General features: G+C 39.5%; 1 protein-coding gene and 1 long non-coding RNA gene across 3 annotated transcripts in view; one reads left to right on the top strand and one right to left on the bottom strand.

The window, feature by feature from the left end:
* Positions 1-12,607, bottom strand: part of LOC122671524 (kinesin-like protein KIN-14J) — a 48,309-nt gene that overhangs the window by 28,454 nt on the left and 7,248 nt on the right. The gene's annotated exons all lie outside the window — the stretch shown is intronic.
* LOC122671525 lies at positions 1,599-2,976 on the top strand. The gene is made up of 2 exons (XR_006334359.1): positions 1,599-1,640; positions 2,819-2,976. It is a non-coding gene; the product is annotated as an uncharacterized LOC122671525 (long non-coding RNA).

The following is a 12,607-nucleotide window of genomic DNA, read 5'->3' as shown; positions in this document are numbered from 1 at the left end:
TAAGGTAATAGGTTTAGAATTCCAATGAAACTAGAATCGCAGTCACAGGTTTAGAAACCAGACTTCAAGAAATTTGATAACTAAGAATCAAAAACTCGGATGGGCTTAAACTTCTGGTCAAAGTATTGCCAACTGCCAAGAATAACTCCTTAAAAAATGAGTCTAATCCAATGGTCTGATCTGGAGTTATAAGGGTGTGTTTGGTTGCGTAAATCTGTTGGAGCCTGTATTGATTCTGGATAGTTATCCACAGAGTTACCATCTGTGGATTTGTTATTCTAGAAAATAAACTGTTTGGTTATCATGATTCTGTGACGTGAATCTTTCTGAAAAACTATTTGGTTACCCTTAGTCTGTCAATTGGATTCATCCTGAATCAATCTGAAAAACTGTTTAGTTACCCTAAGTCTGTCAGTTAATTAAATATTAGTTTTTTAATTAAATATTAATTTTTTAAATTAAATATTAGTTTTATTATATATTAGTTTTAAAATTAATATTAGTTTTAATTGAATATTAGTTTTATCATTAAATATTAATTTTTTATTTAATTGATTAATAGTGTTTTATTTAAAAAATATAAGCATAATATTTAACTAAAAAATGGTATTTTATTTAATAAAATTTAAGATTTTATTTCGTTAACTATTAGTGTGTTATTTAATTATATTAGTGTTTTATTTTAATTAAATATTAGTGTCTTATTTTTTAACAAAATATTAATTATTACAAACATTTTATTAAAAATGTTGCTTCCAAGTTGAATTATGATATTTAAATGTACTATGGAATCAAGTGGCCCACATGTGAGTTCACCTCTTAAAGTGAACTCAGGAATGAAGCAACTTTAGTACAAAAAGTGGAATCAGGTGGTTCTCTTAAATCTGTGGAATTATACAACCAAACAGTTTTTAATAATTGAGAATCACGATTCCACGAAATTACCATCTGTGGATTTATGCAACCAAACACACCCTAAGGGTATCCTATTAGGAATAGGATTCTTTAAAATAGAAATTCAGAAGTGACTATCGGTGGCAGATCTGATGGGGTTGAAACCAGCAATTAAAGAATATTGAAACCCCAATAGATTTCAGCAAAATATTATAAGAATACTAAGTTGAAACAGAAATCAAATCTGATCATAAATAGAGTAGAACTAGAAATCAAACTTGAAATAGGACTTAAGAAAACAGCAACAAGATAAAATTTTGAAACCATGGGGGTATTTAGAATACTATACGATTTCCAAATCTGGAGTTCAATTTAAAAACTGAGATGTAAACAGTGAGAAACAGAAACTTCCAACAACTACGCATGAAGAATAACTGAACAGAAAACCAGAAATTACTAATCTGAATTGGTGATGGATACAGTAGAAGAATGGACGAATAGAAGAACGAAGCATCCCATTTGGAACTAGGCTAACATCCCATCAGCCAACCTTAATATCTCACAAAGGGTTGTTGCATACCACAACAGAGCATTCTGAATCCCACAGAACATAGAAGCAGCAAAAGCCGAATCTATTCTCACAAAATCATATGGAGTTTTATGGCTTTTACATCAATATATAGAGACTCGAAGTGTACTTACCATATGAAAGAAATAAATAGGAAACTCTATCCATAATAAGAATAGTGATGAAGGTCAAAACATGAAGAAGAAAAGACCAAAACACTGTTCACGTGAACAGTGTCACAGACTCACAGCCCCATATTTGCCTTGGTGGGAATATTACTAGGAGATTCTGTGGGGCCCAAGACCCGATTACATGAAGGCTTTATTAGAAGATTCAACTTTGCCTATGCATGGGGGCAGTTTTGTCAATTCTTTTTAAGTTCTTTTAAGTTCTCAGCTAGGCCGATGGAATTGATATAAAGGTGGGGACCACAAGATATTAGAATCGGCTGCAGCATCTTGAAGACTTCTAGAAGACTTGAAGATCTTAATTAGTTTCTATTTTGGTTTTTAGTAACTTAGGAATTAGAGTTTCTATTTCAGTTTATTAATTGTAAAGCAAGTCTCAGCCTTATAGGAGACTGCTATTTTATTTGTTTCTATTTTTGACTCAGACTTTGGGTCTATATATTTGTAACTGCCCATAGAGGCACCCCACAATTTAACGAAGTTGAATTGATATTGCTTTGTGCTAGGAATTCTTATCCTAATGAGAGGATGAAGGGCTGAGAGAGCCGAAACCCTGTGACCCTTTTCTCTATCTTCTATCTTCTTTATTGTCTCCCTTTTCTTACAATCAAGTGCTACCTGTGCTGTTTCCTATTAAGGGCAACAAGTTGCTGTTGGAGAGTTCTAGAAGACCAGTTGCAATACCCAAACACTCTAAAGGACTGACTGGACTGTTGATGCTGCATACAACCCAAAGAAGGTCTGAACACCCTTGCGACTCTGCTTTCCTGCTCTGTTTTCTCCAGCAACTTCAAGCCTCAACTTCTCTGCAACTTGAACTCAGATTCAGCAGAGTTTTGGAGGGCTGAACACTGTCAAGGACGGCTACACTCAATCCCTGTTTGGAGTCCAGATTGCTGCTGGTTTGCATGATACACCCTAACCTTCTATTTTCGATTCCACCTCATATCTCAGCCTTTAGCCATCAGAATTGGCTGAATTTTGGAGCATAGGATCTCTTCATCACCATCTCCATTCGACCTGAGTTTGGTGGCATTCTGCAGGCCAGTTTCGTTTGAATTCCTAAACTTTCTAATTCTGATTTGTTGCTATTTTGATGTTCTGCTGCAACCTATCATCGATCCTACTGTAGAGTGGTTCTTAGTTGAACCCCTTCTACAATAAATAGATGTCCCTTATAACTAAGAGTCTACCTTAACTAGTTAGAATAGGTGTCCCACATAATTAAAACTCTATCCAAAGTAGGAATAGGAAATCTATTAAGGGAAGACTCAATCCTATCCTTAACAACCAAGAAAATCACAAGTACTTGATGAAATAAACAACTCAAATTAACCTAATAAAGTAAATCCTGTATTCGTACCTGAAGCAGATACATCACCAATTGAGGCTTATTGGGATGGGAATAAGTCTAGAGTTAGGTTATGTTGAAATAGGCTGCTTACTGCTTACCCGATTGGGGTAAGCAGTCCTAGTTCCACTAGGATTGGTCCTACCTGTCCTAGCTTACTAGGATTAGTCCTAGTCGAGTTAGGGTGGTTAGTCCCACTTTATTTATGTTTCTTTTTCTTTATTTTTTATTTCCTTTTATTGTTTTTCCCCAGCCGAGTCCTAGTTTGGGATTCCTAGTTGTATTAGGAATTCCTAGTAGGACTAGGACTGAGTTAAGTTTCTATTTTCAGTTGTAATTCTGTTCTTTATATAAACAGGGCCTGAATGATCAAATTAATCATTCAAGCATTCTCTACATCTCTCTTTTAACATGGTATCAGAGCTAGTCTCTCAGATCTAGCCTGGTTCCTAGCCCCCCACCCTCCTTCCATTATCACTCGCTCTCCATCTTCCCCCCCCAACTCAACTCTCTTCACTTTTTCTGGTTTTTTCTCCACTTAGGGCAGATCTAATGAGGTGATTTGTAGATGCTGCCCTAATTTTTCACCTCAACAATTGATGATTTAAGAAGTTCTTTGATCGATAGCTGCTGCCCACACTTGTGCAAAATTTTTTGGGAGTTCTCCCTTATTGAAGATCAAATTCTCTTACAATTACAGGCTGGTTTTCTTGGGATCCAACACTGCGGGTTTTTCTGCACAGCTGCTGTCTCTGTTTCTCTTCCTACCATTGAGGCATATATCCATATCACTCTCCAGGTTTTTTTTTGGAACAAATATTCAAGACCTGCTGGTTCTCGATCTGGTTTATTTCTCCTCTCTGCGTGGGCAGTTTTTTTGCACAGATCTGCATCAACTTTGAAGACTGATTCTGCAATTTTTTTTACGACTTGAAGACCCCTGAATCTCAATCGACTTCTCTTCTAGGGTTTCCTCAAAACCCTAACTATCGATTTTTTATTTAGGGCTGGTTCTTGTTGCTACAGAAGGGACTCATCTTTCAGTTCTTATACTGTTTTGTCTGCAATATGGGGGACTCAGATGTAACCACGGCCAAGTCTGGAGTTGATTCTCAGCCGCGGACAGAATCTCTGCCTTATGCTGCAGCTATTAAACTTGAGGGATCAAATTACCTCATCTGGGCCAGATCTATCTCCTTGACTATGGCTGGTAGGGGACTCATCGGCCATCTTCATCGCACCACCACACAGCCTATCAAGAAGGTGCTGCCCGTACTAAATGGGCTGCCAATGATGCTATGGTGATGTCCTTTATTACGAATTCTATGACCACTGACCTCTCCAGTCAATATCTACTCCTTGACACTGCTACCCAAATCTGGACTGCTGTCAAGGGAACTTATGGCCGTTCAGGTAATGATGCTCAGGTGTATGACATCAGGAAGACACTCCAACATACCACTCAGCAGGAGCTGTCTATCACTAAATACTATACTGCCCTCAAGTGTTTATGGCAGCAATTGGATCACTATGCTAGGTTTTCACCTACTACTACTACTGACATCACTGCCTATCATTCCTATGTTGATAAGTTTCGGGTCTATGATTTCCTGGCTGGCCGCAATGATGATTATGATCCTATCCGGGTACAAGTCCTTGGTCGGATTCCTTTCCCCACTTTAGAGGAAACTTTTTCTTATGTTCACAGTAAAGAGACAAGAATGGCTGCCATGATGATTACTCCCAAAGTTGAGCGATCAGCATTATTGACTGCTGCCTCCACTCCCGTTACTTCTTTTGACAGTGTTGGTGCTACCACTACTAAAGAGCCTGTAAAATGTGAGCATTGTCACAAACCATATCACACGAAGGCTCAGTGTTGGAAATTACATGGCAAGCCTGCTGATTTTGAGGCCAGACGAGGACGTGGTAAGTCTAAAAGCAAAGCCAATCACACTGAAAGTGTAGCCCCAACTCCTACTGCTGACATCGGTTTCTCTCAGGAAGAACTCCAGGCTCTCCGTCGTATGTTGAACACATCCGCTGCCTCTACTACGTCTGCTGCCAATTCAGGTTCCTTCTTTGCCCGTACAGGTATTTCTTTTGCTGGTCATTGTGCATCGGTAGTATCCACTCGATGGATCATAGACTCCGGTGCTACTGATCACATGACAGGTTCTTTTAGCCTTTTTGATACATATTCTCCTGCTTCTGGTAAGGATAAAATCAAAATTGCTGATGGGTCCCTCTCCTCCATCTCAGGGAAAGGATCCATTGGTTATTCTCCTTCCCTTACCCTGCCATCTGTGTTGCATATTCCCAAATTTACAACTAACCTTCTTTCCATTAGCAGTATCACTAAATCCCTAAATTGTAAAGTGACTTTTTTCCAACTCACTGTGTTTTTCAGGAGCTAGACTCGGGGAAGACGATTGGATCGGGTAAAGTGCATGGCGGATTGTACCTGCTTGATGGAGATCCTACACCTACTCAGTCTTTACCTTCGACATCTTTCTCTTCTGAAAAACATAAATGGTACTCTAGACTAAGCCATCCCCCTTTAGGAACTTTATCAAATTTATTTCCAACATTACTTAAGGATTGTAATAAGGAAGATTTTTTTTGTGAACCTTGTGTCTTGGCTAAATAGACACGTTCAACTTATCCTATTTCTAATAAGAGATCCTCTTCTTTATTTCATACTGTTCATACTGATGTATGGGGGCATAGTAGGAAAGCTTCCCTGACTGGCTATCGATGGTATGTCACTTTCATTGACTGCTATTCTAGGTTCACTTGGGTATACCTTATGCATACAAAAAATGAAGTTTTTTCTTGCTTTCAGCACTTTCATCAATTAATTAAGACCCAATTCACTGCCACTCTTAAAATTTTGAGGAGTGACAATGGGAAAGAGTATACGGAAGGTCAGTTCCAAAAATACCTTGCTGCCCATGGAATCCTCCATCAGACCAGCTGTGTTGACACTCCAGCCCAAAATGGTGTGGCTGAGAGGAAATATCGCCACCTCTTGGAGGTGGCTAGAGCTCTTATGTTTGCTCGCAATGTCCCTTCCCTTTATTGGGGAGATGCAGTTCTTACTGCAGCCTATTTAATTAATAGGCTGCCCAGTCGGGTTCTTCTTTCCAAGGCCCCTATTGAGCTATTACTTGGCTCTTCTTCCTTCATAGTCCCACCTAAGGTGTTTAGCTGCGTTTGTTATGCCAGGGATACAAGGTCCCCTGGTAAACTTGACCCACGTAGTCTCCGCTGCATTTTCTTGGGTTACTCTGCTACCCAGAAGGGGTACAGGTGTTATTACCCTCCTTCCCGTCGGACTTTTGTTAGCATGGATGTTGTTTTTCATGAACATGTTTCATATTATGTGTCCCCACCTCTTCAGGGGGAGAGTGTTAGTGAAGATGTGTTGACTATTGACTCTCCACCTCCACTTCAGTCTGTTTACCACGAGTCTGAACCAGTTCGGCCTGTCCCAAGTACTTCCCCTGACTCAGGGGAAGAGGTTCCTATACAGGGGGAGACTATCTCTATTCAAGAGGACCAACCTACCCCGGTCCAGACTCCTATCCAGAGGACTATTAGTGAATTTCAGAGGAGGATTGATGACCGTACTGTGAAGACCTATGGAAGGAAACATAAGCAAGTTCAATCAACTGTTGCTCCAGTACCCATCCAATTGCCGAACCCGGATCTAGAACCTGCCTCTCCACCTGGTAATATTCCTTCTCCTGAATTACCTATTGCTCTTCGCAAAGGTGTCAGGACTTGCACTCAGCATCCCATATCTCATGTTGTTTCTTATAACTCACTTTCCCCATCCTTTCATGCTTTTGTTTCCTCTCTTTCTTCTGTTCGTATTCCTAACCATTGGCGTGAAGCTCTATCGACGGAAAGTGGAAGGCAATATGATGGAAGAAATGGAGGCCTTGAAGAAAAATAACACATGGGAGCTTGTGGTTCTTCCACCTGGGAAGAAAACCGTTGGATGCAAATAGGTGTTTGTGGTGAAACAGAAGGTTGATGGCACTGTGGATAGGTATAAGGCACGGCTCGTGGCCAAGGGGTTTACTCAGACATACGGCATTGATTACCAGAAAACTTTTGCACCTGTTGCAAAGTTGAATACTGTTCGTTTGTTATTATCTTGTGCAGTCAACCTTGGATGGGATTTGCAGCAGCTAGATGTAAAAAATGCCTTCCTAAATGGAGCACTGGATGAGGAGGTGTATATGGACGTCCCACCAGGGTTCTCTTGTGACAAAAACCAAGCGAAAGTGTGTAAACTGAAGCGTGCACTTTATGGGCTGAAGCAGTCACCTCGAGCATGGTTTGGCAGGTTCCACAAAGCTATGATTTCTGTGGGCTATAAGCAGAGTAATGCTGATCACACACTCTTTATAAAGAGGACTGGTGAAAAACTCGCTGTTCTTATAGTCTACGTCGATGATATAGTAGTTACTGGTAATGATGCTGATGAGATTAAACGATTGAAGACCTTCCTTGGACAAGAATTTGAGATTAAAGATCTAGGGAAATTACGATACTTTCTTGGGATTGAAGTGGCCAGATCTTCTAAAGGCATTTTTCTCTCCCAGAGGAAGTATGTCCTAGACTTATTAGCTGAAACCAGGTTGCTAGGCTGCCATCCTTTAGGCTGCCATCCTTCAGATACTCCTATGGACCCTACTGTTCGACTCAAGGAGAAAGAAGGGGAGCCTGTTGATAAAGGCCGTACCAAAGACTTGTAGGGAAGTTGATTTATCTCTCACACTGTCTCCGACATTCTTTGTCGCCGTGAGTCTTAAGCGCTTTATGCATGATCCCTATTCTTCTCATATGGAGGTTGTTCTTCGTATCTTACACTATTTGAAGTCGCTCCTGGAAAAGGAATTCTTTTGTCTACGCATGGTCATCTCAGGATGAAGCATACACCGATTCTGATTGGGCTGGTTCTGCAGATCGCAAGTCTATTTCTGGGTATTACTCCTTTGTAGGTGGAAATCTTGTCACGTGGCGTAGCAAGAAGCAAAATGTTGTTGCCCGTTCTAGTGCCGAAGCTGAGTTTCGAGCTATGGCACAGGGTATTTGTGAGTTACTCTGGTTTAAAGGGTTGTTGCAAGATCTTGGTGTTCCTATTCGTCTTCCTATGATGTTGTACTTGTGACAACAAGGCTGCAATCAGCATAGCACACAATCTGTACAGCATGATCATACCAAGCATGTTGAGGTGGATAGGCATTTCATCAAAGAGAAGTTAGAAGATGGGCTGATTTGTATTCCTTTTGTGACATCTGCGGATCAACTTGCTGATATCTTCACCAAGTGATTGTCTGGAAAATTGTTTCATCCCAATTTAGTCAAGTTGGGCATGATCGACATCTTTGCTCCAACTTGAAGGGGAGTGTTGAAATAGGCTGCTTCTGCTTACCCGATTGGGGTAAGCGGTCCTAGTTCCACTAGGATTGGTCCTACTGTCCTAGCTTACTAGGATTAGTCCTAGTCGAGTTAGGGTGGTTAGTCCCACTTTATTTATGTTTCTTTTTCTTTATTTTTTATTTCCTTTTATTGTTTTTCCCCAGTCGAGTCCTAGTTTGGGATTCCTAGTTGTATTAGGAATTCCTAGTAGGACTAGGACTGATTTAAGTTTCTATTTTCAGTTGTAATTCTGTTCTTTATATAAACAGGGCCTGAATGATCAAATTAATCATTCAAGCATTCTCTACATCTCTCTTTTAACAGGTTATATACATGTTGGGCCTTTGATCCCACGGGTTTTCTATGTAATAGGCCACTTTTATGGGCCTAAAATATGAGTAATTAGGTTGCATATAGGATTAGTTGTTTTAGTTTTATACTTAGTTTTATTTTGGTGTTTTTGTTCATAAATTGAACCATAGTTGTCACAGCGTCTAGGCAACCCAAGGCGTTGGAGAGGGGAAAAAATCAAGGTGACACCAACTAGGCATCTAAGGTGCCCGCCTAGGCAACCAAGGTGCCTAAGTCGACCAAGGCGCTTGGACCCCTTGACAGCTATGATTATTGAACTGGTTCAACCAATGGTTCAATTTAAGTGATTTTAGTAGTTTTTCTTTTAAGTGTTTAGTGGGGCCGGATTAAGACTGTTTTGAGTCTATTTCAGTTTCCTAGATAGTTTAAGTTACCTAATAGGTTAAGGATTGGGTTAGGCCTTTACTTTTCAGAGTAGGAGTCTATTTTTGAGTCTTCTTAATGTAGTCCTAGATAGATAGGGAATCTGCTAGGAGCCAATAAACCAGGACCTTCCAAGTTGCTGTATCGATGGAGGCAGATTTGGGATTTTAGGTCAAAGTTAGGGTTAGGTTTAGGGTAATGGGAGTGTGTCTAATATGGTAAAGCTAGGTAGGTGTAGGGGAGTCGAGTGAAATAGATTTTATAATTTTTGAATGGTTAGAAGTAGGTTAGATGGATTAGGGCAGAAACTAGGATTATGGTTTTGAAAGGGGGAAGATGAGGGAATCTAGGGTTATAATAACAGGAAATCAGGTGGTTGAATGGGCTGAATATTTAGGTCGAGTGTGGGTAGGGTGGAGGGGAATATATGCTGAAAGTTACAGCTAAATCAGATGGTTAGATCTGGAGTTATGGAGGTTTCCTAGTACAAGTAGGAGAGAGGGGGGAAAAGCATAATTTCAGACAATCGGCAGGGTGGATGGTGCTGAAATTTGAATCGAGTCTCTCTTAAGGTTTAAGGAAGATTCGATCAAAATTTCAGCAGGTTCTAACGGTTAGATTTGGCTGGGCAAAATTCTCACAAAAATTACCTTGTATGTGACCTTCCAGAAGGGAAGAAGAATAGTTGCAGGTTTTAGGGTTCTAATGGATCTATGATTTGAAGGATTGATTGGGTTTAATGGGGGAGAGGATAATGGGGATGGATGAAGCTTAGGTTAGAGGATTAGAAGAAGAAGGTTGGTTGCTAAAACAGTAAACTACTTATTGGTAGTTACAGATCTTCAATCTTTGAAGATAGAAGATAGGTCCTCCCAAACTACAAGATGCAAGGAGTCAACTGGAGATCCACCAGTCCCTTATAACAGATCCCCTTAGTCTACAAGACGCAAGGAGTCAACTGGAGATCCAACAGTCCCTTCACCTTGATATTACTCACAAGGCAACACTTAATAGAGCAAGGGAGCAACAGCAATGGTAGCAAGCAAAAGCTAATTTTATTAATCAAATTCGTATTTAATACTTTGTTCCCCTTACAACCTTATATAAAAAACTCAAAATTAGACTCCTAAACTAAACAGGAAAGGCCTAATCCAATCCTTAACCTACTAGGTAACTTAAACTGACTAGGAAACTGAAATAGACTCAAAATAGAGTCCTAATCCAACCCAACTAAACAACTAAAAGAAAAACTAATAAAATCACTTAAATCGAACCACTGATTCAAACCAGCTTTGAACCGGTTCAATTTAAAACATTAAAAACATGAAAATAAATTAAGTACAGGGCTAATCCCGTATGCAACTCATGTACCCCAACTTTAGGCCCATAAAAGTGGCCTAATACATAGAAAACCCATGGGATCAAAGGCCCAACATGTATATAACCCAACCCTAGACTTATTCCTAAAAAAAGAAGCCCATTTCGATGATGAATCTTCATCACTTCTATATAAGGTTGTAAGGTGGGCAAGTATTGAACACGAATTTTGATATTAATGAAAAGCTTTTGCTGCTCTTCTTCTCCATTGAAGATTTTTGTCTTGTGTTTGATCAAGGCTGGTGGGATCGGTGTTTGATCCAATTGACACCTTGCAGTGGGAAGTCCAAGTGGTTCGTTGGTGAGATTGGTGTTTGATCCAATCGACACCTTGCGGAGTGAAGCCCGGGTGGTTCTTTTGAAGCTCTCCTTCAGGTTCTTTGAAGATCTCCTTCAAGTTCTAATTAAAGATTCAATTTTTATTCAAGTTTCTAAATCAAACAAGCTGCTGCCAAGGAAATTCTGCAACAACAGTGAGTTTGGTTCATCCAAACCCTAACCTTTCTTCTTCTATTCCTCTAAACCACCAAACCCTAACATTCCCCTTTTTTTGTTTTCACTTTTCCTAATACCTAAATTCTTGGATTCCATTTCTTTTGAAATTAAGGCGAAATTATCGTCTGCTCTTCCTTCTTCTTGTCTTGACACCCCAAGGAACAGGCTCATTGTTGTCTCCTGGGGCCTTACTTCTGTCTCTCTTGTTGCTCCCAACCCTCATTTGTGAGGGTTTGGCTTCTGATTCTTTGTTTTGTTGCTCCCCTTTAGGGGCCCTGTAATTTTTTCCTCTTTGGTAATGAATTTCTTATTCACCCAAAAAAAAGTTCTGCCCAGCCCAAATCAACCACCAGAACAGTCTACAAATCTGACCGATCATCCCTTATACCCTCCTAAGAAAACCATTCAAGTTTGGTTAACTTCTGTCCAGCCAAACCCCAGAAATCGATCTTTTCCTCTTTTCCAAAACCTGAAACCCTAACCCTAACTGGCTGTCCATTCAAGTTTACACACTTCCATCCATCAAAACATCTCAGGACCTTCACTAATAGACTCCCTTACCTAACTTGGCAAAACCCATACATCAAACCCTAACCCTAATTTGACCTAAAACCCCATTTTGACCTAATCGGATCACCAGTTCATATCAAATCCTGGTTTACTGGCTCCTAGTTAGTCTTCTACCAATCTAGGACTACATTAGTACCTCCTACCCATAACTTATGCCCATTAAAGTGGCCTATTCACAAAGAAAACCAATCAGACTAAAGGCCCACTACATATATATCCCAACCCAAGGTTTATTTCCTTTAAAATAAGCTCAATTTTATGAGTTACCTGCATCACACACATGCCCAAAAGCCTTCTCCAACTACATGAGGTAGGTTATCCCGCTATATAGATCTTTTTTTCACCATTCAACTCTGTTTAAAGCCTTACCTTGCTCAATATACCATAAAATATATCATCTTGATTCCCTAGTGCTCCATTTGTTTCCAGGATAAAAGCAATGTAAAAGGAAAATTTTCAGATAAAATCTATGTAAAAACTAATAAGTAAGATTTTTACCCAAAAACTTTCCTTTTACTTGGCTTCGCCTGGAAATAAATGGTGCCCACCACATCATATCGGCTGATTCTTTTTCTTTTCTCCTTCAAGGGAAGTGGTGGTGGTGGCAGTTTTAGCTCATTGAGTTTCACTTGGCTATAGTAAGAACTAAATACTGAGTCATACAAAACCAGATCTAATTGGGATAGTAAGATTACATTTATGTTCAACCTTGTATTACTATGTCACAAATCTAAGATAGAATATTTAATGGACCCACAAACCCATTTAGTGTTTTCATGGGACCAATACACATGAAATCACTACAATGGTAAATACAAAAGATTTGAATACTTTTTTTATCAACAATAGAAGACTTAATTGATGAGTAATAAAAAAGTGTAAAGAGGTTTGATGATTATCCAAATTCAAAATGTACAAAATAAACACTGGAGATATATAACATAACCATTCAAATCACATCCCACTGCCCTTCTCCCAAAGATGATCAATCAA

The sequence above is a fragment of the Telopea speciosissima genome, chromosome 8 (assembly GCF_018873765.1).
Source record: "Telopea speciosissima isolate NSW1024214 ecotype Mountain lineage chromosome 8, Tspe_v1, whole genome shotgun sequence".
Lineage (NCBI taxonomy): Eukaryota > Viridiplantae > Streptophyta > Magnoliopsida > Proteales > Proteaceae > Telopea > Telopea speciosissima.
Note: the sequence above shows the minus strand (reverse complement) of the source record. Positions and strands in the feature narration are given on the sequence as shown.